This window comes from Hypanus sabinus, chromosome 9, assembly GCF_030144855.1.
Source record: "Hypanus sabinus isolate sHypSab1 chromosome 9, sHypSab1.hap1, whole genome shotgun sequence".
In the NCBI taxonomy this organism is placed as follows: Eukaryota; Metazoa; Chordata; class Chondrichthyes; order Myliobatiformes; family Dasyatidae; genus Hypanus; species Hypanus sabinus.
The window spans coordinates 6,369,990-6,397,877 of NC_082714.1; the positions used below are offsets into that span (position 1 = coordinate 6,369,990).

The 27,888-nt window shown below is 45.3% G+C and overlaps 2 protein-coding genes and 1 non-coding gene across 8 annotated transcripts in view; 1 reads left to right on the forward strand and 2 right to left on the reverse strand.

Annotated features, from left to right (window-relative positions):
- LOC132399046 (uncharacterized) overlaps window positions 1–19,158 on the reverse strand; it is a 73,140-nt gene extending 53,982 nt beyond the window's left edge. For 2 of the 3 annotated variants that reach the window (XR_009513861.1, XR_009513860.1), the window contains exon 1: window positions 18,298–19,158. The gene's annotated coding sequence lies outside the window, so the exon portion shown is untranslated. The remainder of the gene's footprint in view (window positions 1–18,297) is intronic. The other variant, XM_059978955.1, reaches the window with a different exon arrangement.
- Window positions 19,159–21,594: 2,436 nt separating this feature from the next.
- On the reverse strand, window positions 21,595–21,676 carry trnal-uag (transfer RNA leucine (anticodon UAG)). The gene has a single exon. It is a non-coding gene; the product is annotated as a tRNA-Leu (tRNA).
- A 65-nt stretch (window positions 21,677–21,741) lies between these two features.
- Window positions 21,742–27,888, forward strand: part of eef2k (eukaryotic elongation factor 2 kinase) — a 76,596-nt gene continuing 70,449 nt past the window's right edge. For 2 of the 4 annotated variants that reach the window (XM_059978956.1, XM_059978960.1), the window contains exon 1: window positions 21,746–21,905. The gene's annotated coding sequence lies outside the window, so the exon portion shown is untranslated. Of the gene's footprint in view, window positions 21,906–22,395; window positions 22,862–27,888 lie in introns of those variants that run through there. The other 2 variants (XM_059978962.1, XM_059978958.1) reach the window with 2 other exon arrangements.

Here is a 27,888-nt window from a genome sequence, read left to right on the forward strand (position 1 = left end):
CCTGGCAGCAGACGGAACGCTGCTGATGAGCAAGTGTCCTCACTACTACACCCCCTCCCTCTCCAAGCACGATCCCCATTTTCCCAAACCAGGGGAAATTGTTAACTATTTAGGGTTACGGTGTGGTACAGACACTTCCAGCCCCTGAGGCACACTGCCCAACAACCCCCAGGACAGTTTCCAATGACTAATTAACCTAGTAACCGGAACTCCTTTGGACTGTGGGAAGAAACTGGAGCACACAGGGGAAGAGCGTGCAGACTTTCTTGCAGAGGATGCCGGAATCGAACTCTGAACTCTTGATGCCCACAGCATTGTGGGACCAGACCCTGACTAATGAACACCAACACACCACGCACCTCCTCAGCCCACAGCAACTTTGAGGGATCTGTGGACGTGGACCCCAAGATCTTTCTGTTCCTCCACACTGCTAAGAATCTCTGTACTCTGCCTTCAACCTTCCAAAGTCCTGCTTGTACATTTGAACCTTCCCCATCAAGCCGCTGGGCTGCGGTGTTACTGAGAGCCCCCGCGGGACTGCAACTCCACAGGACGTGTCAGATGACAGGGTGTAAATTTAGCGGCAGAATAATGTGGTGAATTAAACGATCCCCTGTGGGAGTTAAACGCTTCATTAACTGATCTTACACCACCCGACTGACACACTCTGTTCTGTATATTCCAGGATTTCTCCTGCTTCTGTCAGGCAGCTGGGAAGCTAGGGGTGGAATTTTCACCTCCCGTGACGCCTCACAGAGAAGTGTGTGGACTGCTCAGGTTGATGGGGTTGTTTAGAAGGTGCAAGCGTCCGGGGCACCGTTAGTTGGGGGAGTGAGTTTAAGAGCCGCGAGGTCATGCTGCAGCTCTATGAACCCTGACTGGACCTCGTTTGGAGCATTGTGTTCAGTTCTGGTCACCTCATTACAGGAAGGATGTGGAAGCTTTAGGGAGGGTGTGGAGGAGATTTACCAGGATGACGCCTGGATGAGAGAGCATGTCTTATGTGGATAGGTTGAGTGATCTCGGGCTTTTCTGTTTGGAGTGAGTGACTTGATAGAAGTGTACAAGATGATAAGAGGCACAGACAGAGTGGACAGCCAGAGACCTTGTCCAAAGGTGGGAATGGCTAATCCGAGGGGGCAGAATTTTAAGGTGATTGGAGGAAAGTATAGGGGATGTCAGAGATAAATTCTTTACACAGAGAGAGGTGGGTGTGTGGAACACCCTGCCGGGGGTGATGGTAGAAGCAGATACATTAGGGACATTTAAGAAACTCTGGATGATAGAAAAATGGAGGCTTTGTGCAAGGAAGGGGTTAGATTGATCTTAGCGCAGGTGAAAAGGTCATGGGCGAGAGAGCCAGCACTGTGCTGGGAACTGCTCCCATACTTCTGCCTGAAACTCTCTCCCTGATCTCCGCTGCAGCCTCCGGGAATCTACAGGCCTGTAGAGCAGAGACACCTGGCACGAGTTGCGGTAGGTACCCAAGCCCCTCACACCTCCAAACCCTGATGGGTGAGCAGTTGGTCTTCACAGTGAACAGAACTCACACGGACCATTCGGTGTCATGGTAGCGTAGCAGTTAGCCGACACTATTACAGCCCGGGGCATCAGAGTTCAACTCTGTAAGGAGTTTGTACGTTCACCCCGTGATCATCAGCCTTTCCTCTGGGTGTTCCAGTTCCCTTACACAGTCTAAAGATATACCAGTTCAAGTTTAAATTTAATTTTCACTCTACTATACATGAACACCCATGAATATAGCCAAATGAAACAGTGCTCCTCGGGGCCAAGATATGAAACACAGTACCAACAGTCTCGCATGGCACATACAAGTTATCAGTAAAATACATCACACACAAAAAAACTTCGTCCAGGTCCCAGAGTGCATGAATGTTGCAGTGTTGGTCTGCTATAAACTCCGTACAGCTCGTCTTCTGCTGAGTGAACACTGGGGGGCAGCACCAGCTCTGGCTTGATTCAATTGTCCTGTGATTGGGCTGCCATCGAACAGGAGGTTGCTGGGCAGCACAGCTCATTGATCTGGAAGGGCCTGATCCACGTGGTATCTCAAAACAAGTTAATTACATGACAGACAGGTACAAAGCAAAGCTAAAATACTGCGGGGTGTATAAAATCTCGAGGGATATATGCAGTTTTTTTCACAGCGTTGGGGAATCGTGCCCTGGAGGGCTCAGATAAAATGATCAGAGGACTGAAATTCAAAGGGAAGTGAAGGGCAACATTTTCACCCATAGTGGAGAAGCTGCCAGAGGAAGCAGTCATTGACAATAGTGTTTAAAAGACACCGGGACAGCTTCATGGATCAGATTCAGAACCAGGTTTATTGTCACTGACAGATGTTGTGAAATTTGTTGTTTCGTGGCAGCAGTACAGTGCAAAACATAAAAAAAACTATAAATTACGATTTTTTAAAATGGTGCAAAAGAGGAGTTGTGAGGTTTAGGGAAATGGTTATAGGGCCAAACGTCAGCGAATAGAGAGAGACATTGAAGGTCCACTTAGACACATTGGTGATAGAAAAATGGAGGGCTATGTGGGAGGGAAGGGTTAGATTGATCGGAGTAGGTTAAAATGCCGCACAACACTATGGGGCGAAGGGTCTGGTCTGTTCTGCAATGTTTAACGTTCTATAAATGGGAATGACTCAGATGGAAATTTTGGACAGCATTGACAAGTTGGGCTGAATGGCCTACTTCTGCTCCTATTTCTTATGGTCTATGGTCTAAATCAGCAGACGCTGGAAGACTGAAACAAAATCAGAAAACACTGGAACCTTTAGGGATAAGAATGCAGACATTAGTAGGAACAGATACAGACATTAGCAGGAGCAGAGGCCAATGAGTGAAGGGACAGAAGATGAAAGGTAGTCAGCTCTCTTTATACTCTACAGATAAAGATAAAAATGCTGAAGGTGAGGTTGCTGGTTTACAAACAGGCAATGTGTAGTGGGGAGAGGCTGATGATGGGGCAAAATTGCAGTCAACAGGGTGAGTTGCAACATAAAAAGCGGATGAAATTGAGAAGAGTGATTACAAGACTGAAGGTGTTATATTTCAATGCACACAGTATATGGAAAAAGGTCGATGAACGCAGCATATTTGCATATTGGCATGTATATTTTTGTAGGCAACACTGAATCATGACTGAAAGAAGATTAGAGCTGGGAACTCGATATCCAACGATACTCTTTGTATTGCACTGTTGGTAAAAAATGAAATTAAATCATTAGAAGATGACTTGGGGTTGGAAGGTGTTGAATCACTGTTGTTAGAGCTAAGCAGCTGCAAGGCTAAAAAGACCCAATAGTAGTTGTATACAGAGCTCCAACAGTAGTGAGGATGTGGCCTACAAATTACACTGGGAGACAGAAACGCAGGCCAAAAGGGCAATGTTACAATAGTGACGGGGGTCTTCAATATGCGGGTAGATTGGGTCAGGCAGGTTGGTGCTGGATTCCAGGAGGGGCAATTTCTAGAGTGCCTATAACACTGATGTTTTAGAGAAGCTTATGGTTCAGCCCACAAGAGGATCAGCTAATTTGGAAAGGGTGTTGTGCAATGAACCAGAATTAATCAGAGAGATTAAGGTAAAAGAATTCTTAGTGGAAAATGATCATAATATGATTGAATTCACCCCGAAATTTGAGAAGGAGAAGCTAAAGTCAGATGTATCAGTATTACAGTGAAACAAAGGGATTTACAGAGGCATGAGGGAGGAGTCGGCCAGAACTGAATGGAAAAGAACGCTAGCAGGGATGACGGCATGGAAGCAATGGCTAGAATTTCTGGATGCACAGGATATAAACATCCCAAAGAGGAAGAAGTATTCAAAAGGCAAGATGACACAACCATGGTAACAAGAGAAATCAAAGCCAACATAAAAGCCAAAGCGAGGGTATAAGATAGAGCAAAAATTAGAGATAAGTTAGAGGACTGGTGTGCATTTAAAAGCCATCAGAATGCAACTAAATATCTCAATAAGAAGGTAAAGCTGGAATCCGAAAGTAAGCTAGCCAATAACATTAACAAGGATACCAAAAGTTTCTTCAGGTATGTAAAGTGTAAAGGAGAGGTGAGAGTGGATATCGGACCACTGGAAAATGATGCTGGGGAGGTAGTAATGGGGACAATGAAATGACAGATGAACTGAGTATGTATTTTGCATCAGTCTTCATTGTGGAAGACACTAACAGTATGGTGGAAGTTCCAGGTGTCAGGGGGTATGAAGTGTGTGAAGTTACCATAACTGGAGAGAAGGTTCTTGGAAGCTGAAAGGTCTGAAGATAGATAAGTTCCCTGCACCAGATGGTGTCCACCCCAGGGTTCTGGAAGAGGTGGCTGAAGGGATCATGGAGGCATTAGTAAAGATCTTTCAATGATCTCTATGTTCTGGAAAGGTTCCAGAAGACTAGAAAATTGCAAAAATCACTTCACTTTTCAAGAAGGGAGTGAGGTAGAAGAAAGGAAACTCTAGGCCAGTTAGTCTGACCTCAGTAGTCGGGAAGATGTTGGAATCGATCATCGGGGATGAGGTCTCATGGTACGTGGAGGCACATGATAAAATGTGCCATAGTCAGCATGGTTTCCTCAGGGGAAAATCTTGCCCAACAAATCTGTTGGAATTCTTTGAAGAAATAACAAGCAGGGTAGACAAAGGAGAATCAGTTGATGTTGTGTACTTGGCCTTTGACCAAGAGATTGAGGCTGAGAGGGAAATTGGATCAGCCATGATGGAATAGCGGAGCAAGCTCGAAGGGCCAAATGACTTAATTCTGCTCCTCTATCTTATGGTCTGATTCCATTAAAATTTGTAGATAAGAGTCAGCCATTCAGATAGCCCTATTGAAATAAAGCAAAATCAAGAGAAGCCCCAGAGCTTTCCAGATTCGTTCAAATGCAACCACTAGGGGGCATACTGAACAATTCCATATACATACTGTGACTACTAGGAAACATACTAAACAGCTACTTATGTACAAATAGTTATATAAAAGTGTTAAAATATTAAATATAATGTTAAGCTGCAAAGAAAGTAACAATTAAACAGTCTAATCCAACAAACATCTTCCTTCTGTCCCTGCTCTGCCTTAGATCCCAAATAGGGTACAGTGTTCACATGAGCTGGACCAAGTAGCCTGCCCTGGAAAGGAGATTGCAGAAGGGGTGGGCATGGGGAGCGGGTGAATGGCCTGAATCTAGACACTATGCACAGGAACAGGCCCTTCATCCCTCAATGTTGTGCCAAACCAATTCAATTAGTAACCAAATGACTAATTGATCTCTTCTGCCTACACAATATCCATGTCCTTCCACATTCCTGACATCCTGTGCCGATTGAAACATCTCCTAAACGTCCCCAGATGTGTCTGCCTGTACCACCACCCCAGACAGCACATTCCAGACAACCACCGCTCTGCGTGTGTCAAAACCTTGCCCCTCACATCTCCCTCTCACCTTAAATGCATACCCCCGGTATCAGACATCTCAGCCCTGGGAAAAAGATACTGTCTGTCTACTCTCATAATCTTACAAACTTCTCTTAGATCTCCTCTCAGCCTCCACCTCTGCAGAGAGAACAACCCATGTTTGTCCACCCTCTCATTATGACATGTGGCCTCTAATCCAGGCAGTGTCCTGGTAAGCACCTTCCGCACCCTCTCCAAAGACTCAACATTACTCCCACTGCAACTGTATGCCATACTCCAGAATGTTATATGCGTCCATCAGCCTCCTTTGCTCCAGGGAAAACAAGCCCTGCCTGTCCAGTCTCTCTTTATAACTGAAATCCTCTGATCCTGGTGACTCCCCTGTGTTCTCTCCAGAACAATACGCCACTCTGGCCTCTTAATTGTTCTCCTCACCCGTCCATCACCTCCCCGCGGTACCCCTCCTCCTTCCCTTTCTCCCATGGTCCACTCTCCTCTCCTATCAGATTCCTCCTTCTTCAGCCTTTTGCTTTTTCTACCTATCACCTCCCAGCTTCTTACTTCACCACCCCCTGCCCCAACCAATCACCTTCTAGCTTGTCCTCCTTCCCCTCATCCCACCTCTTTATCCTGGCATCTTCTCTCTTCCTTTCCAGTCCTGATGAAGGGCCATGGCCCAAAACACCAACTGTTTATTCATCTCCATAGATGCTGCCTGACCTGCTGAGTTCCTCCAGCATTGTGTGTGTGTTGCTGTGGTGAGTCAGCCGGGCTCCTGTCTTCTACAGGCCTTACGTCTTGTTGTGTTTACAGAGTGGACAGGCATACTACATCAACGATGGTGAGGCCATAAATGTGTTTGAATGGTTAACCCCACTGGTCGGTCTCCTGACATTTTGTTATCCATACTGGAGTAAAATCATTCATATTATTTTAGGAAGGGATCGCCACAGTAACGTAGCGATTAGTGTGACACTATTCCAGCTTGGGGCCTTCTGGAATTCAGATCCCAATTCCGGCACCATTCTGTGAAGAGTCTTTCTGTCCTTCCCACGGAGTGCGTGGTTTTCCGAGTTTCCTCCCACAGTCCAAAGATGTACTGGGTTGTAAATTGTCTCGTGATTGGGTTTGGGTTAATTGTGGGGTTGCTGGGGTGACGAGGCTCAAAGGGCTGGGAGGGCCTATTCCGCACTGTGTCACTAAATACATTTGTACTAAATACAAATACAATAAATAAATAAATAATACTAAATTATACTATGGAAATCAAAAAAACTGCAGATGCTGGAAATCGGAAATAAAAGCAGAAAATCTTGGAAATACGTGGCAGGTCTTTTTTAAAGCTGGGGCTCTCTAAGGCTTTGGTCAGGCCGCACTGGGAGTACTGTAAGCAGCTTTGGGCCCCTTTTCTCAGAAGAGATGTGCTGGCATTAGAGAGGGTCCAGTGGAGGTTCATGAGAATGATCCCAGGTATGAAAGAGTTAATGTATGAGGAATGTTTGATGGCTCTGGGCCTGAACTCACTGGAATTTAGAAGAATGAGTGGAGGTCTCATTGAAACCTATGAAATATTGAAAGGCCTAGATAGAGTGCATGTGGAGAAGATGTTTCCTACAGTGGGAGAGTCGAGGACCAGAGGCCACAGCCTCAGAATAGAGGGAACGTCCCTTTGGAAAAGAGATGAGGAGGAATTTCTTTAGCTAGAGGGTGGTGAAACAGTGGACACCATTAATGCAGATAGCTGTGGAGTCCAAGGCATTGGGTATATTTAAAGCAGAGGTTGATAGGTTCTTAATTAGTAAGGTTATAGAGAGCAGATAGGAGGTATAATTAGTCAGCCATGATGGGATGGTGGAGCAGACTTGATGGGCCGAATATCCCCATGTCTTATGATCAGGCAGCATCTATCGAGAGAGAAACAATCAAGACTCTTCATTGTTAATGGGCCCTGCACCTGCATTGACAACACACACAAAATGCTGCGGGATCGCATCAGGCCAGGCAGCATCTATGGAGAGGCCTGCCGAGTTCCTCCAGCATTTTGTGTGATTTACTCCGGATTTCCAGCATCTGCAGAACTTCTTGTGTTTATTGTGGGTAGTCAGTGATTGTCCATTACTATCACACGAACCAAGCTACAGTGAAAAGCTTTTGTTTGGCTGCTGTCCGGACGGGTCAGTCCAGAAGTACGTTGAAGTAGTAAGAAGCTCAGAGTACAAAGTAAGTTTATTATCAAAGTACATATACGTCACCATATACAACTCTGAGATTCATTTTCTTGTGGGCATTCACAGCAAATACAAAGAAACACAGTGGAGTCAATGAAAACCCACACACTAAAGGTAAGTAACCAATACCCCAAAGACAACAAACTGCAAATACTAACAAAAAAATAACTATTGAGAACATGAGATGAAGAGTCATTGAAAATGAGTCCATAGATTGTGGGAACAGTTCACCTTTGAGGGGAGTGAAGTTATCCTCTCTGGTTTAAATGCCTGATGCCAGAGGGGTAATAACTGTTCCTGGACGGGGTGGTGTGGACCCTGATGGCAGCAGTGAGAAAAGAAGAGGATGCAGAATAAAGCACTGCAACTACAGAGAGAGTGCAGTGCAGGGGCCACGAAGAGGTAGATTGGGAGACCAAGAGTTCATCAAGACCAAGGAATTGATTGAGTTCAGGAACACACACCAGTCGTCTTTGAGGGATCAGCAATGGAAAGGGTGAACAGTTTCAAGCTCCTTGCTAACAACATCTCAGAGCATCTAAGCTGGGCCCAACACATTGATGCAATCATGAAGCCATTCAGAGGTTATATTTCATTAGGAATTTGCAGAGATTCAGCATGACATCTAAAATGTTGACAAACTTCTATAGATGTGTGGTGGAGAGTATAGTGACTGGCAGCATCATCGCCTGGTAGGGAAACAACAATGCCCTTGAATGGAAGATCCTTCAAAAAGTAGTTGATATGGCCCAGTCCATCACAAGTAAAGCCCTCCCCACCGTAGAGCACATCTACATGGAGTGTCCTCACAGGAAAGCAGCATCCATCATCAGGGACTCCCACCACCAGCCTATGCTCTCTTCTCGCTGCTGCCATCAGGAAGGAGGTATAGGAGCCTCAGGTCCCACAGCACCAGGTTCAGGAACAGTTATTACTCCTCAACCATCAGGCCCTTGAACCAAAGGGGACAACTTCACTTGTCCCATCATTGAAATGTTCCACACAACCCATGGACTCACTTTCAAGAACTCTTCAACTCATGTTCTCGATATTTATCGGTTTTTTTTATCTATCTATCTATCTATTTATTTATTTATTTATTTATTTATTTATTTATTTATTGTGTTTGCACAGTTTATTGTCTTTTGCACCCAAGTCAATGTGGTCTTTCATTAATTCCATTATTGTTGTTATTTTATTATGGATTTATTGAGTATGCCTACAAGAAAATGAATCTCAGGGTTGTATATGGTGAATTCATGTCCTTTGATAATAAATTTACTTTGAACTTTGGTATGTTACTAGAGATGCTTGCAAATTTCTATAGATTTATGACTGGGTGCATCAGGGTCTGGTATGGTAGTGCCAATGCACAAGCTCGGGAAAAGCCAGAGGGTTGTACCCTCTGCCTGTTCCATCGCGGGAAGTGGGGTTATGGTGGAATCAGCTGTTTGTGAACTCACCCAATTTCTCTCTCTTCCCACCCCCCACTAGTTTGTACAACTAGGCTATTGACCCTGGCTCCACATTCCCACCCGGCTTGTTTATGCAGCAGGTGAGTTACCATTGTCTGTCACGGCTCTGTGTGGTTTTGTCTCTTCGACATCTCTGACCTTGGCCAGACACTCCCATCTCACCATCAACGGGGGGAGGGGGGGGGGAAGAGGTTGGAGATGAGGGAGTGGCAGAGAGAGAGAGGGGGTAAGAGTAGAGGGAAGGGTCTGCCTTCATCCCCCTCTTCCACCCTTTATCACTCCCAAGGGCAAGGGAGGGAGCAGGTGGATAGGACAGAGAGGGAGTGAGATGGAGGGGAGGGGTAATGTGGGTGAGGCCATGGTTCCACTGTCTCATTCATCCACATTGCTTTATTGAGGACCTCCCGCTTGTTGCCCAAGCTCCCTCCCACAGCAGTCGGGCAGGCTGTTTTGTCCAGGTTCCAGTTCCCCTGGACACAGTTTGATGGGTGTGTGGAATAGGAAGTACACAATTCAGCAGAAGGCCAAACTCCACTCAGGAGCATCAAACCTCTGCATGCTTCATTTGGGCAGCAGACCCACATACACTTGCTTGTGCGTTCATCATGTGATGTGGGCGATCGTGGTCTTTCCATCACTATGATTGTTCTTGGCAAATTTCTCTACAGAGCTGGTTTGCCATTGCCTTCCGGGCAGTGTCTTTACAAGACCGGTGACCCCAGCCATTATCAATACTCCTCAGAGATTGTCTGCCTGGTGTCAGTGGTCACATAACTAGGACTTGTGATCTGCACCGGCTGCTCATACGACCATCCACCACCTGCTCCCATGGCTTCACGTGACCCCGATCGGTGGAGGGGGGGGTGGGAGGCAGGGCTAAGCAGGTGCTACGATTGCCCAAGAGAAAGACCGCCTTACGCCCCCTGATGATGCTGAGGCAGAGAGAAGGGGAGGCTGGTTTCCGTGATGTGCTGAGCTGTGTCCACAACTCTCTGCGGTTCCCTGTGGTCACAGGCAGTGCAGTTGATTCGAGATTAGCTTTATTGAAACACACAGTGGAATGGGTTGTTGGCGTCATATCAAATCGGCAAGGATTGTGCTGGGGTCACCTCCCACTCTAGCATCAACATAGCATACCCCCAACGCTCTGCAGAACACAGTAAAACGCAAGCCCTGTTCCTCCCTTCCAACCACCCACATACACGGTCCTCTAAACCCAGGCTGGCAGGATGGAACAGGGTAAAGGTTATGTTTTTGTAACTCCAAAACTTTAAACTAATTGAACGCAAAAACATGAAGCCAGGAATGATGTACCCCAGTTTGTTTTTACTTTAAGCAAGGCATGCACGTATAACATTGGAGAGTTACGATGTGTGCGACTCACCTGCTTTTACATACAACCTGTAATTAATTATTCAAATGAACAAGAATACTTAATCAAACAATGTACTTGCAGAGCAACACACACAAAGTACTGGAAACAGAAACAGAAAATAGGTGCAGGAGTAGGCCATTCAGCCCTTCGAGCCTGCACCGCCATTCAGTATGACCATGATCATGGCTGATCATCCAACTCAGCACCCCGTACCTGCTTTCTCTCCATACCCCCTGATCCCTTTAGCCACAAGGGCCAAATCTAACTTCCTCTTAAATATAGCCAATGAACCGGCCTCAACTGTTTCCTGTGGCAGAGAATTCCACAGGTTCACCACTCTGTGTGAAGAAGTTTTTCCTCATCTCGGTCCTAAAAGGCTTCCCCTTTATCCTTAAACTGTGACCCCTTGTTCTGGACTCCCCCAACATCGGAAACAATCTTCCTGCATCTAGCCTGTCCAATCCCTTTAGAATTTTATACGTTTCAATAAGATCCCCCTCCTCAATCTTCAAAATTCCAGTGAGTATAAGCCTAGTCGATCCAGTCTTTCTTCATCGGAAAGTCCTGCCATCCCAGGAATCAATCTGGTGAACCTTCTTTGTACCTCCCTCTATGGCAAGAACTCAATATCTATGGAAAAGAATAAATAGTTGACATTTTGGGCCGGGGCCCTTCTTCAGGGCTGAGTGGGAAGGGGGCAGATGCCAGAATAAAAAGGTGGGAGGTGGGGGTGGGGAAGGAGGCCGGCTGGAAGGTGAAAGGTGAAGCCGTGGGTGGGAAAGGTTGAGGGCTGGAGAAGAAAGGATCTCACAGGAGAGCAGAGCGGACTGTCGGTGAAAGGGAAGGAGGAGGGGACCCGGGGGAAGTGAGTGAGAAGTAGTGCAAGGTCAGAGTGAGTGGGGATTAGAGGAGAGGGGTTTGCAGAAGGAGAAATCGATGTTCATGCCATCAGGTTGGAGGCTACCCGATAGAATACAAGGTGTGGTTTCTCCACCCTGAGGGAGGCAATGGATGGGAGTTGGAATTAAAATCTTTGGCCACCCACTTGTGGCCAATGGTGTGGAGGTGCTTGACAAAGCAGTGAAGTGTTGACTCACCTGGAAGGACTGTCTGGGGCCCTGAATGGAGGCGAGGTGGGTAGTGTATGGGTGGGTGTCGCACGTTAGGCTTCCCGCAGGGTTGGAGATTAATGGCAAGTGACGAATGGACAAGGGAATCGTGGAGCAATCCCTGTGGAAAGTGGGGAGGGTGTGGGTAAAGATATGTTGGAGATGGAGGAAAATGCATTGGATGCTGAGGCTGATGGGGAGTTGGGTATTGACGGTGGGAAGTTGGGGTGAACGCAGACGTACAGGAAACGGAGGAGATGCGGTGAGGGCAGCTTCAATAGTAGAGGGAGGGAAACCCCGTTCTTTGAAGGAGGAGGACATCACTGAAGTCCTGGAATGAAAATCTGTGACCTGGGGACAGATGCGGTGGAGGTGAAGAAACAAAGAGGGGAATAGCATTTTCACAGGAGATAGGGGTACGAAGGGGTACAGTTGAGATAACTCTGGGAATCAGTAAGTTTGTAAAAGATATCGGGTGACAGTTTGTCTCCAGAGATGAATAGACAATAGACAGTAGGTGCAGGAGTAGGCCATTCGGCCCTTCTAGCCAGCACCGCCATTCACTGTGATCATGGCTGATCATACACAATCAGTACCCCGTTCCTGCCCTCTCCCCGTATCCCTTGACCCCGCTATCTAACTCTCTCTTGAATGCATCCAGAGACTTGGCCTCCACTGCCTTCTGGGGCAGAGCATTCCACATATCCACCACTCTCTGGGTGAAAAAGTTTTTCAGCATCTCTGTTCTAAATGGCCTACCTCTTATTCTTAAACTGTGGCCTCTAGTTCTGTACTCACCCATCAGCGAGAACATGCTTCCTGCCCCCAGTGTGTCCAATCCCTTAATAATCTTATATGTTTCAATCAGATCCCCTCTCATCCTTCTAAATTCCAGTGTATACAAGCCCAGTCGCTCCAATCTTTCAACATAGACAGAGAGATCAAGAAACAGGAGCAAGTTGTCAGAGATGGTCCAAGCAATTTTAAGGGCAGGGTGGAATTTAAGGCAGACTTGATGAAATGGAAGAGTTCAGCATGCATGCATGAAGCAGTGCCAATGCAGTTGTCAGTGTAGTGGAGGGAGAGTTGGGGAGTATAACTGGGGAAGGCTTCGAATATGGACTGTTCTACATCTCCATTGAAAAGGCAGGTATAGCTAGGGGCAATGTGAGTGCCCATGGCTGCCCCTCGAGTTTGGAGAAAGTGGGAGGAGCTGCAGGAAAAATTGTCGAGGGTGAGGACCGGTTCGGCCAGGCAGAGGAGGGTGCTGCTGGAGGAGGATCGGTTGGTTCTTTAGTTACGAAAGAAGCAGAAGGCTTTGAAGCTGCCTTGATGGGGGACAGAAGTGTATATGGATTGGACATCCATGGTGAAGATGAGGTGGTCCGGGCTAGGGAATTGGAAGTTACTAATAGATCAAAAGCATGAGGAGTGTCGTGGTTGTAGGTGGGAAGGGACTGAACCAAAGGGGATAGAATGGAAACAAAGACATATTTGCAATATTACTCAAATACACAATAAATGGGAGCAGACTGTTTCTGCTGAGGTTGGGTGAGACTAGTACTAGAGGTCATGGGAAAAGGGTGAAAGGTGAAATATTTAAGGGGAACCTGAGGGGCATGTTATTCACTCAGGGGGCAGTGAGAGTGTGGAATGAGGTGCCAACGGAAGTGGTGGATGTGGGTTTGCCTGTGACATCCAAACTAGAGGGGTTTGGATCAGGTACCTGGATGGGAAGGGTACAGAGGGCTCTGGTCCAGGTGAGGGCCAGTGGGACTAGCCAGATTAATGGTTTGGCACAGACTAGATGGGCCAAAGGGCTTGTTTCTGTGTTGTAGTGCTCTGACTATTGCCCAGAATAAGTAGGGCCATGGTTTCTTTAATAGCTCGGGAAGGGTGTGGTGTCATAGAGCTGGGCTCACCTGAGGCATGCCACCCGAAAGCAGGCAATGGGTTGGTAGCTAGTAGATACCCTCCCCATCCCTTCCCCCACTGAATACATCCTCACATGCTTGCAAAGTTATCAAATCCAACAAGAGCTATCAGAGTGGGAAAGGGATAAAGAGCAGTAGGGAAGCTCTGTGGCAATGGCTGCCTTGCGTGGGATATTCCAGGGAGCCAGTGTGGGCCGAGGGGCCTCCGGCGAGTGATGTAACATTGCCTGTTGAGTTACTCCTCATATTCCTTTCTGCAGGTTCTGTCACACACACCTTCAGCATCTAGAAAGCCAGGAAGCAGCTGAGATACCGCCCCAGCAAGTACGATCTCTCCGATTACGTCAAGCAGTCCCTAAAAGCGCGGCTGCAGCGGACGGGCTCCCTCTGTCTGCTGCTGAGAGCTGCTTTCCTTGTGCTGGTAGTTCTCCTGTTGACCGCCCTTCATCCCCTGCCCTGCGGACACAGCCCACTTCTGGCCACCTGTCCCAGCTAAGACCCTGTGAGCTCTGCGGTCAAAGAGTAGGGCTGCCTTGCTGACGTTTCCCCTTTTCCCGGAAAACTGGGGGAGTGGACCATGCACATGGTTGGAGAACCATCATTTCTTACTGTGAAGGAGGCCACTTGGCCCAGTTAGCCTCTGCTGGCTTAAAAAGTCTATTCCTTCCTTCCAATTCCTTAAGTTCAAGTTTATTGTCATTTTAACCGTAGACACATATTCCACCAATGTTCCTCTGAACCAAGGAGCACATAACAGTATGTGTAACTCACTCAAAGTAATATTACTATGAATAAATTAAGTTAGAGTTCAAGTTTAATTGTCATTCAACCATATACTTGTACAGAGCCAATTGAAACCGTGTTCTTCTGGGGCCAAGGTGCACAGCACAGTACCAGCAGTCACACACAGTACATATAATTATAGTGGCAGAAAAACAAACAGTTGCAAACATCATGTTAGAAAGTAAAAATTTAGCCCATGTCCCTCCCTGAGTGTCATGGCCTGTAGATTGTTACAATGCATAGGACTTGTCCTGGAGCCACGTTTCTGCAAGAACAAGGATGCAGCGGCTCCTCATCTTGCCCAAGTGCAGCTGCAGACAAAGGCAATCCAGCTTGTCTTGCACTGAGTGAACACTGGAGGGCAGCACCAACAGGAGGAGTCCTCCCCGCCGGAACGCGGAATCCAGCGGCACACAGTCAGCTGTGTATCTGCGTCACAAGTTAAACAGTGAGCTCCTATACTCTACCACTCACCTACACACTAGAGCAGGGGGTCTCAACCTGGGGTCCTCGGACCCCTCACCTCACTGGCATAATCCCTGCACTAGAGGGGAGGATCTATCGAGACACAAGAGAATGCAGATGCATTAACAACCTACTGGGCAGACTCAGCGGGTCGAGCAGCTTCTGAAGAGAGGTGGACAGTTGACATTACAGGCCGAGGAAGAGAAGTTTTGACTATTCTGGGGAAATGGGACAGGATTAATGATTGAGCCAACAGTAACCATAGTTCTATTAGACTGTAATTGGTTAGGGAAAGGGATGGATCTGGTTCTGAAGTTCCAAATTGGGGAAAGGCAAATTTTGATCGTATTGAAGAAAGGAAATTGAGCAACTTGGGACCTGTGACCAGAATTATATTTGATTTAAATTAGAACACAAGACATGAGAGCAAGACTTAGCCATTTGGTCTATCGAGTCTGCTCTACCATTCCATAATAGCTGACATAATATCCCCCCTCCACCCCAGCCTTCTCCCTGTAACTTTTGACATCCTTGTGAAATCAAGAACCTATCAACCTCTGCTTTAAATACACCCAACGACTTGGCCTTCGCAGCCATCTACAGCAAGGATTTCCAAAGTCACTAGCTTCAGGATAAAGAAATTCCTCCTCATCTCAGTCCTAAATGGACATCCCTCTATTCTGAGACTGTGCCCTCTGGTCCTAGACTCCCCCACTATAGGAAACAAGTCCACTCTATCAAGGTCTTTCAATATTTGATAGGTCTCAATGAGATCCCCTCCTCATTCTTCTAAACTCCAGAAAGTACAGGCTCAGAGCCGTCAAATACTCCTCACAAGTTAACCCTTTCATTAGTTACTGGGAAGGTACAGATCTGGTCCTCAAGTTCCAAAATGGGGCAAGACAAATTTTGATGGTATTAGACAGGAACTTGCAAAAGTGGATTAGAGCAAGTTGCTAATGGGCAAAAAGATCTCTGGCAAGCGGGAGGCTTTTAAAGTGAGATAATGAAAGTTCAAGGGCAACACGTCCCTGTTGGAGCGACAGACAAGGAATCAGGAACTCTGGATGATAAGGGATATTGAGGCCCTGGCCTAGGAAAAGAAGAATTGTCTGGATACAGGTATTTGGGATCAAGTGAATCCCTGGAGGGGTAGAGACTATCTACGTCAGTGAACCAGATTGGTTATTTACCGCAGTCCAGTGACACTGCTGGAGTGGGAGACACACCTGCAGCATCAGGCCAGGCACCAATATTAATAATAATAATTTTATTTATAGAGCACTTTGCACACAGAAGACTTAGTTCAAAGTGGGGTAAAAGTTCCAAATGGAATAAGAAGAACGCAGTGGTTAGCAGTTGGCGGGAAGCTATAACACCGCAGGGCGCTCCAGAGTTCAATCTGTACATCCTTCCTGCAGAATGCGTGGGTTTCGTCCGGGTGCTCTGGTTTCCTCCCACAGTCCAAAGACATACCAGGTAGGTTAATTGGTCATTGGAAATTGTCCCGTGATTAGGTTCGGGTTAGTTGAGTCTGCTGGGACGGCTCAAAGGGCCAGAATGGCCCACTCCACACTGTATCGTTAAAATAAAATAAATACATCTCCCCTTCCAGCATCAGATCCAAATGGAGCATAAACCCTGGCCCCTGCCTCGTTAGCTTCTCTCTTTCTGCACTGTTTATACAAGGTAATTTGGAGTAATTTCTTATGTATTGCACTGTGACAAAATAGCACATTTCACAAGTCAGTGGCTGCTTTATTAGGTACACCTCGTTAATGCAAATATCTAATCAGCCAATCATGTGGCAGCAACTCAGTGCATTAAAGCACACAGACCTGGTTGAGGTTCATTTGCTGTTCAGTCCAAATATCAGAATGGGGAAGAAATGTGATCTAAGTGACTCTGACTGTGGAATGATTGTTGGTGCCAGACGGGGTGGTTTCAATATCTCAAATTGTTGATCTCCTGGGTGCAAGGTACAAAAAAAAGCATCCAGTGAGCAGCAGGTCTGTGGGTGAAAACAGTTTGTCAATGAGAGGTCAGAGGAGAATGGCCAGACTGGTTCAGGCTGACAGCTCAAATATCAACCCGTTACCACACTGTGTGCAGAGCATCTCCAAACGCACACGTCGAACTTTGAACTGGATGGGTCACAGCAGCAGAAGATCACACCGGGTTCCACTCCTGTACCTAGTAAAGTGGCCACTGACAGCACGCCAGTAATAAACCCGATACCAATTCTGAGAACAGGAAGAAACGGAGTTAACGATTCAGGTCTGATAACCTCTGCTGGAACTGAATTGAAAACACCTGTGGACTAAGATGTTAATTACCCTGTGCTATCATCAGTTGATCTGCCACCTGTCTTCAGGAGTTTCAGCCTGTTTATGATCAAGACTCCCTCGAGGTGGTGGGCCAGCAGCGTTAAAGCACCACCTCCCACTGGTGAGCCTAACAACTTGGCATCGGCCTCTATCAGAGTTGTTGGTCGCTTCCATCCAACAGATGGAATAGACTCTTCAGGGGTCTATGCAGCTACTGAAGGGATTGCAAAAGGTGGATACACTGTCCGACTATTTGCCCCTCTGGACGTACTTAGTCCACACCCATGATGATCCTGTCTCCGCTACCTCAGCTACATCCCTGCTGGTTGACTTGATCTCTCTTCTAGTAAAGCCAAGGTCACGCAGCCACTTCTGGAAAGTGAACGCAATAAAGCCATGGCACCCTACTTCAAATAGATAGAATGAGACCTTCCACCCTCTGTCTCTGCACTCTGATCTTAATCCTGCATACTTGGTTAACTTGTGCTCATGGGCTTCATCGATGTTGTCTTCCCAGGGGGCTGTGAGTTCACCAATAACCACTTCTCTACTGGTGTCAGACCAGATGATTATATCTGGACACAATGTGGTGAAAACTATTTGCTCCGGGAAACTGCCTTTCCCATCCAGGTTGGCCTTGACACACCAATCATTGGCTGAAGAAAGTATGCTTGATCATGGGCCTGCACTGTACACCCTTGACTTGGAGCCTTCTTTCACAAATGATATGCGATGTTCTGTGCAGCATGGGGCATGAGATAAGTTGTGCTGCAGTACTCTCTGCTCAACCGCTTCTGTTACAACTTTGAGAACGTTGTTATGTCTCGTACATGCCGCTGGAAAGATTGACTCTGCATGCACTCGAAATATGCTGAAGTGTTCCCTTCGCGCCATAAGCAGTACACCTGTCTGTCTTATCTTCTTACCAGGTGCTGAGGTTGGCAGGTGTTGGGAGCAGGTCATACACTGCTCTATATAGAAAAGAAATGCGGAGCAGTTCCATCTGCCACAGAACATTCCAAGATAGATGTTGTTGTTCAACACTTTCCCACCAGGTCCAAGCCCCTTGTTTGACCAGGCCAGCTGCTTTAGCTAGCCTCTTCTCTTCTACCTCTCGTATTTCATGCGTTACAAAGTCACAGTGCTCCTTACCTGTGGAAGATGACCACCACTTGTAGGTTGTCCATCCAAGTCCCTGGCGGCCTATGAGAGACCCCAGGGTCGGGATGCCTGGGTTGACAACATCACGATCTCCCGATGAGTGGACTCAAACTCGGAATCGGATAGCAGAAATTAACGATGAAGATTTATTCAAAGAATAATACAGAGAATAATCAAACCAAGAGCTCAACTTGCTCGAGATTTGCGTACACAGGACTCAGTAATAAGTCCCAGTCCAGAATAACCTTAACTAGAACTCGGGCAACCCGTGCAGGCCGAAATCAAAAACTAATCACTTAAGAACGCGAAGTATACGAAAACCACTTTCACATAAAGAACGTCACGAAAAACACTGACAACTTAATGATGAAAGTAATCATAAAAGAACGCAAGTAAGTTTAGGTGCGTCGAGACCTGGCGCTCTCTGGCGCCCCTCGCTGGTCGGGAGGGTTCATGACTCTCGGAGGACCTACCTTGGGCCCAATTGGGACCAACTCCAATTCCAATTGTGAGGAAGCACACTCTACTTCATTAGGAATTTGAGGACGCTGAGAATATCACCACAGATTTGCGAATTTCTATAGATGTACCATGGATAACATTCTGTCTGGTATGTGCAGGATCAGAAAAAAGCTGCAGAAACTTGCAAACTTGGTCAGCTCCATCAAGGGCCTCCCTACCACTGAGGACATCTTCAAAAGGTGATGCGTCAGGAAGCTGGCATCTGTTATTAAGGCCCCCCATCACCCAGAACATGTCCTCCTCTCATCAGGATGTACAGGAACCTGAAGGCACACACTCAATGATTCAGCAATAGCTTCTTCCCTTCCAAAGTCAGATTTCTGAATAGCCCATGAAGCCTCATTATTATACACTATTTTTGCATGATTTGTTTTTTATATATTCTTAATGTAGTTTATAGTATTTTGTGTTCTTTCTTATTGTAGTTTATAATATAGTTTGTGCATTGCCCTGCATTGCTTCCGACAAACAACGAATTTCACAACATAAGTCAGTGTTAATAAACCTGATTCTGTAAGATTTTGCCCACCTTGGAAGTTCTGCCTCTGACCGACAGACTGGGTGGCCAGCACTGGCCTCTGCTGGGCTCCTGCAGTTAGGCAAGAAGCTGGTGTGATGGACTTTGATAAGTAAATATTTGATGATAAAGATAAATTGGTTTATTATTCCTACTTCCACCCAGATAAAGAGAAAAACTTTTGTTTGTGTGCCATCTGGACAATTCATTTCACGTTGACATTGAGCACATCTACACAGAGTGCTGTTGTAGGAAAGCATATCTATCATCAGGACCCCAACCATCCAGGCTGTGCTCTCTTCTTGCTGCTGCCACCAGGAAGGTGGTACAGGAGCCTCAGGACTCACACCAGGTTCAGGAACAGATGTTATCCTCAACCATTAGGGGATAACTTCACTTGCCCCATGATTGAACTGTTCCCACAAACTATGGGCTCACTTTCAAGGGCTCTTCATCTCATGTTCAATAGTTTGACAGTTCTATTTACTATCAAGTCAAGTCAAGTCAACTTTTATTGTCATTTTGACCATAACTGCTGGTACAGTCCATAGTAAAACTGAGACAACGTTTTTTCAGGACCATGGTTTACATGACACAGTACAAAAAATTAGACTGAACTACGTAATTAAAAAAAACACAGAGAAAGCTATAATAAACTACAGACCTACACTGGACTGCATAAAGTGCACAAAAACAGTACCAGCGTTACAATAAATAATAAACAGGACAGTAGGGCAAGATGTCAGTCCAGCCTTCTGGTATTGAGGAGTCTGATAGCTTGGGGGAAGAAACTGTTATATAATCTGGTCATAAGAGCCCGACTGCTTCGGAGCCTTTTCCCAGATGGCAGAAGGGAGAAGAGATTGTATGAGGGGTGCATGGGGTCCTTCATAATGCTGTTTCCTTTGCGGATGCAGCGTGTAGTGTAAATGTCCATGATGGCGGGAACAGAGACCCCGATGATCTTCTCAGCTGACCTCACTATCCGCTGCAGGGTCTTGCGATCCAAGATGGTACAATTTCCGAACCAGGCAGTGATGCAGAGAATGTATACAGTATACAACCTGAAATAGGACCCACACCACCAGATTCAGGAACAATTATCACTCCTCAACAATTAGGCTCTTGAACTACAGAGGAAAACAACACTGTACTGTTCCCACAACCTATGGACTCACTGTAATTTACTTGAATTCTATTGGACATTCCAAGAATTCACCCTCGGATCCAGATTCATTTATTAATCATGTGTACATCGAAACATACAGTGAAATCTGTCGTTTGTCTTAAAAACTAACACAACCTAAGGTTGTGTTGGGGGCAGCCCATAAGTGTCACCTGACCCACACATTCCAGCTCTAACATAGCACGCTAGCTCACCATGTTCAGCAGAATTGCTGAGCATCGCTTCACATTGTTAGTGCTATCTTGGTTTACTGGATGTACGTATGTAGATCGTGTCATTTCTGTATTGTCACACATGCCTCTAATTTCTTTATTTACAGCAAGCACAAGATTCAGAGCCCAACAAATAATTCCCAGCGAAGATCCCTGCTCCTTGCTGTTTCATCTCAGACCACATTTGGAGTATAGTATGTAGATCATGCTCCACCAAGAATATTTCACACCACAACCCGCTGTTATCAAATTTTTTTAAAACAATTCTTTCATAAAACTGAGCAACACACACTAAATGCTGGAGGAACTCAGGAGGTCAGCCAGCATCAATGGGAAAAAGAAATCAGAATCAGGTTTAATATCACCGACATATGTAGTGAAATTTGTCAATTTTGCGGCAGCAGAACAATGCAATACATAATAATAGTGGAGGAAAACCATGAATTACAGTAAGTAATAGTAAATTAAATAAGTATTGCAAAAAGAAAAACAAAAAGATATTGAGTTAGTGTTCATGGTTCAATGTCCATTCAGGTTTTGGCCGTTAAAAACGCTTTCAAAATTTAAGTTCTAATTCATGCAGTACTATTGTTTGTTATTATTATTGACGAAATATGTAATATTATAATTTGAAAGTTCTGTAAGAGTTCATGGTTATTTGATGTTTTAAGATAACCGGTTTTTTAGATTGAGAAGTATTTAATTTTTGTAATATTTAGGAAGTATTAAAATAATGTTATATTATATATTCTCATTGTAAAATTATTAATTTATATATATATATATATATATATATTTGCATAATATGTGAAACTTATGATAGTAACTTAGGTTAACAAAAAGAAACGTCTTGGCAGCGGTGGGATTCGAACCCACGCCATCGAAATGACTGGAGCCTAAATCCAGCGCCTTAGACCACTCGGCCACGCTACCACGACGGCAGAAGCGCCTCTCGGCCGCTATTTCCCCGTCTTTGCGCAGCCGTAGTTGCCGTTCTTGCGGTCTCCAGGCAACCTAGAGTCTGGATGGCGGCCTTCCACCCGACATAGCCTCAGAGTCGGGTTGGTAGGTGAGATGTTGTACCCGCGCTCAGTGTAGGCGGCTTTAATGTTCCCGCTCTCGCTCGGCCACCGCGGATGGAGCGAGGAGAGGAGGCCGATAGGTGGGTGAGGGTGTGTGGAAGTGTTAATGGAGCTGTGTGGAGTGGAGGGATTGAGGAGGGTTGAAGGGGGTGAGGAGTGAGTGAGAGGGATGATGAATCGGGGGTGAGGAGTGACAGGAGGGGGGTTAGAGATTGAGTGAGGTGAATGAGCGTGTAGGTAGAGGGTGAGTGAGGGGTGACGAAGTGAGGGTTTAGGGGTGGGTGAGGGGAGTGAGAGTGTAGGGTGGATGAGGGTGTGGGGGTGAGTGAGCGTGTTAGGTAGGGATGAGTGAAGGGAGTGAGAGTATGGGGTGGATGAGGGTGTGGGAGAGTGAGTGTGTAGGTAGGGCTGGGGGCACATGTAGGGGGTGAGTGAGGGCAATGAGTGTAGGGTGGGGTGAGAGGCTACGAGTCATGGTGAGGAGAGTTGAAGGTAGGGAGTGGGTGAGGGGTGAGGGAATGGGGGTATTGATTAAGAGAACGGGAGGGTGAGGAGTTGGGGAAGGTGAGGGCAATAGGGAGTGGGTGAGGAGAGGGGATGAGGATTAGGTGAGGTGAGGATAGAGGGAAGGAGAGAAGAGTGAGGGAGAGTGAAGACTGGGGGCATAAGTAGTGAGGGATGGATGATGGGGCAGGTGAGGATTGGTAAGCTAAGGGTGCGGGCGATATATGGGACCCTTGAATGGGGATGGAGGACAGGTGAAGCATTGGGGTGGGGAAATTGGGTTTTGGGGTAATGGATGGTTTTATGATCTGGGAGGGGGAGTATAGGAAGGGGAAGGAAGACAGTAGTGGGAAGGATTAAGGGTAAGATGGAAGGATGTGAAAGAGAAGGGTATCAGACTAGGTAGAGAACAGAAAGTTAGAAAAAAGTGAGTGGGAGGAGAATATGGTGGCACATAATAAATTTGGGTAAAGTTACCATCCACAGTGATACTATGGACTTCACCAGGCAGAGACCTGGATCAAAGTTCAAAGTAAGTTTATGTGTATATCACCATTTACGCATTACGTTGTGATTCATTTTCTTGTGTGTAAAAGTTTGGATGGTTCAAAAGTAAAAAGAAATTACAGGCTGCAGATTAAGCAGTAATAGTTCAGAAAAAAGTATGTCTAGAAGTTTTGTGAACTGCCTTCAAAAGGTTGCCAGGTATCGCCAGCACCAAAACAATGCACATAAATAAGTAGCAGGAATAGGCTACCTAACCCCTCAAGCCTGCTTCTTAAGTTCATAAGTGATCTGATTGTAACCTCTTACTCTATGCTGCTATTTACCCGTGGTAATCTGATGGTATGAATATCAATTTTTCCTTCAGGTACTATTCATTTTCAATATTTCAGTAATATTTGAGTAATATTGTAAGTATATTTCTTCGTCGTTTACATAAATGACATATGTCAATACACTGCCACCGCGTATACATGCACATTGCTAAAGTAAAAGAAAAAAATTAAACTAAACATACACAAGTTATCTCCTGGCTCTGTGTTTTTCTTGTAACTAGCTTTTATGTTCTGGAGTTAACAAAACATAATAGGTACACCTCGTATTCTGTCCAACCTGATTACATGAACATCAATTTCTTCTTTGGGTGAGTTTTTTCCCTCTGCCTTTTCTCTTCTATTCCTCACTCTGGCCTCTTACTACTTCTCCTCACCTGCCCATCACCTCCCCCTGGGTCCCTTCCTACTTCCCTTTCTCCCATGTTCCACTCTCTTCTATCAGATTCCTTTCTCTCCAGTCCTTTACCTTTCCCACCCAGCTGGCTTCACCCATCACCTAGCTAGTCCTCATTCCCCTTCCCCACCTTTTTATTCTGGCATCTGCACTCTTCCTTTCCAGTCCTGAAAAATGCTCTTGGCCCAAAAAGTTGCCCATTTATTCCTCTCCATAGATGCTGCCTGACCTGCTGAGTTCCTTTGCATTTTGTATGTTGCTCTGAATTTCTGTGTCTAATCTTTCTCTGCTTATCAAGAATTTATCCACTTCTGCCTTAAGCATGTTCAGACACTGTCTCCACCACCCTATTAGGGACAAAGTTCCAAATGCCCACCACCTTCAAAAAGGGAAAAAATTATTTAATTTTTGTCCAAGATTCTGATTTCTCCATTCTCCCACAAGAGGAAACATTCTATTGGTACCAGTTTATATTGTCATGTATATAGTAGTAGAGTGGAAACATTTAGTTTTGCAAACCATCCATACAGATGAATTCAAAATGTATATTGAGGGAAAAGCTGTAACAGAATGCGGAATAACAAGTTAGTGTGCGGGTAGACAATCAGGTGCAAGGGCTATGACGAGGTAGATTGAGGTCAAGAGTTTACATTGTTGGCTGAATCAAAGGTGGTAACAGATTGGCATATAGGAAGGAGATTGAAAATCTAGTTGAATGATGCCACAACAACTCTCAATGTCAGCAAAACCAAAGAGTTTATTATTGACCACAGGAGGAGGAAGCCAGAGGTGCATGAGCTCATCAGGGAACTGGAGATGGAGAGGGTCAGTAACTAAGTTCCTTGGCATTATCATATGAGAACATCTGGGACCAGCTTGTAAGTGCCTTTACAAAACCTCTGCTCTGTTAAAAGATTGCGCAGATTTGGCATGTCATCTAAAACTTTGACGAACTTGCACATTGGGCGAGTATCCTGACTGGTTCTTCATCATCATGTGCCATACCCTGCCAGAGCCTCGGCAACCACTTTCTTCCACTGCGATCTGTTGGCAGTCAAATCTCTGGCAGTGAGGCTGGTCTACTTCTTGATGTTGTTGATCCAGGTTGTCCTCTGTCTGCCTCAGGAGTGGCTTCCTTCTACTCTGCCTTCAAACACAGTGCATTCCAGTGGGTCATCAGTTATTGAGATGTGTCCGAAATAGCAAAGCTTCCTTTGGATAATGGTTTCCAGAAGTATTGGTTTCATGCCAATCTTTTCTAGGATGAAATTGTTTGATCTTCTTTCAATGTATGATACCCCAGGGATCTGTCTGTGTCCACATCTCAAATGCTGTCAACTTCTTTTCATCAGCTGTTTTTAGGGTCCATGTTTCACAGCCATATAGAGTTACTGGCCAGACAAGACTCTTGAGGAGGCGTATCTTGGTGTCAGTGCTCACAGATCTATCTTTCCAGATGTTCCAGAGTTTGGTAGTGCTTGTGCGTGCCATTGCTGGCCTGCCTTCGCCTTATTTCCTTGCTGCATTCATTTGTATCATTTAGTTCTGCACCAAGGTATATAAAGGAGGACACTTGTTTGATCTTGTCATTTCTGATGTGGATGTCAGCTTGAATTGCAGTTTTGCTTATCACCATAACTTTGGTCTTCTTGCCATTTATCAGCAATCCAAATTCAGCAGAGACTTTTGCAACATTATTGAGTAGTGCTTGTAGGTCTTCTTCTGTTGTGGCTAGCAGGGCTGTGTCATCTGTGTATCTCAAACTACTGATGGTTCTTCCTCCTATTTTATTGCCAGTCCCATGAACATCACAGTGTAGATGTTAGAAAGGTATGGAGAAAGGATTCAGCCTTGGTGGACTCCTTTCCCATTGCAGAATGATTCCGTCTCACCAGATGTGGTCTGAAGGCTGGAGGATTGCATAGCATACAGTGTTTCTAGAAGAGCCACTAGGTGTGGTGCCATACCCAGTTGAATCATTGTCATCCACAGTTTGGTGTATTGGACACAGTCAAACGCCTTTGAGTAGTCTATGAAACAGATGTACAGGGGGGTATTTTCTCCATTATTAGGCGCATGTTGGTCCCTAGTACCTTGGCCGCACCTGAAGCCAGCCTGTTCGAGTGCGATTTCTCCATCCACGTAGTTCTTTAGTCTCTCAGAGATGATTATGAGTATGACTAGTTACATCACAGCTTGTTATGGAAATACCAATACTTAAGAACGGAAAAGTCTATAAAAAGTGGTGAATACAGCTCAGTCCATCACTGACCAAACCCTCCCTACCACTGAACACATCTACAAAGAGCACTGGCACAAGAAAGCAGTTTCATCATCAGGTACCCTTGCCATCTGGAACATGCGGTCTTCTTGCTGCTGCTATTCGGAAGAGTGTACAGGAGTCTTAGGACCCACACCACCAGGTTCAAGAACATCAGGGTCCTGAATCAGAGTGGATAACTTCACTAACCTCGACTCTAAACTTGATTCCAGTCTGTGGAATTGCTTTCAAAGACTCTAAAAGTGAATGTTCTCAGAAATGTTTATTTTAATTATTGCGCACTGATTATTTGTCAGTCTTTATGTATAGCTTTCCATTAGCTCTGTTGTATTTTGTTATTTTCCTCAATGTTCATTAGGAGTTTGAAGAGATTTGGCATGTCAATAAATATACTCAGGAACTTCTATAAATGCACCATGGAGAGCATTCTGACAGGCTGCATCACTGTCTGGTATGGTGGGGGGGGGGGGGGGGCCTACTGCACAGGACCGAAAGAAGCTGCAGAAGGTTGTAAATCTAGTCAGCTCCATCTTGGGTACTAGCCTACAAAGTACCCAAGACATCTTCAGGGAGCAGTGTCTCAGAAAGGCAGCATCCATTTTTAAGGACCTCCAGCACCCAGGGCATGCCCTTTTCTCACTGTTACCATCAGGTAGGAGGTACAGAAGCCTGAAGGCACACACTCAGTGATTCAGGAACAGCTTCTTCCTCTCTGCCATCCGATTCCTAAATGGACATTGAACCCATGGACACTACCTCACTTTTTGAAATACACAGTATTTCTGTATTTTGCATATTTTAATCTATTTGATATGCATATACTGTAATTGATTTACTTTATTATTATTTTTATTCTATGTATTTTTTTCTCTTCTAAATTATGTATTGCATTGAACTGCTGCTGTTAACAAATTTCATGTCACATGTGGATGATAATAAACCTGATTCTGATTCTGAAAAATGCCTGTAAGAAAATTAACCTCAGTGGTTTCTGCTGTTGCATGAATGAAATCACCAGAGAAAAGTACTGGTAGATATGAAGCAGCTTCTTTATTTGACAAAACAAGATACAGCAGACATCATATTGATGTGGGGCTCAATACTTTATGTGCTAAACATCAAAGGACAGTTACATATTTACAATGTAGATTATATCTGGAATACACAATATTCCAGATATAATATCACCAGTGCCCTATATTACTGAAGCATAACTTCCCTTCTTGCATATCATCTTCCTTCACACTAAACGATAAACTCAGCCATCTCCATCATGGACACCAGCCTCACCAACATAGAGCATATCTTCAAAAGGTGAGGCGTCAAAACGCTGGCATCCATAATTAAGGACCCCCACCATCCAGGACATGGTCTCTTTTCATTACTACCATCAAGGAGGAGGTACGGGAGCCTGAAAACTCAATGTTTTAGGACCAGTTTCTTAATAGAATAATAATAAATACTTTATTGATCCCAAGTAGGAAATTCATTCATTACAGCAGCAACATTTAAAAGCACACTTGGTAGTGTGCAGATTTAACAAATAACAAAGTACAGAATAATAATGTACACAGTAATAACTTACCAGTGTACCATAATTTGCAATAATGTATGAAATAATAAAACAGAGACTTTTGTACTATGATGTGTGTTCTCCTGTTGCACAGAGATGAACTGTTGCATTTGGAATGAAAGATTTTCTATAAGGATCCCTGTGAGAGCAGAGCTAAGTGAGTCTGTTTGAAAGGAATTTCCACTGTTTATTCAGTAGGTCATGGAAAGGATGTGCCTGATTGTCCATAATGGATAAGTTTGTTTAGTGACCACCTCTCCACCACTAACTGGGTTGTAGCCAAGGACCGATACAGTCTTTTTGATGAGTTTATTTAGTCTTTTTGCATCACCAGCACTGATGCTGTCCCCCCAATGTAAAGCCGCAAAGAAAACTGCACTCACTACAGCAGACAGATAAAAGATCTCCAACATCCTACCACCATCAGATTTCCAATGGACAATTAACACTACCTCTCTAATTTTTATTCTAC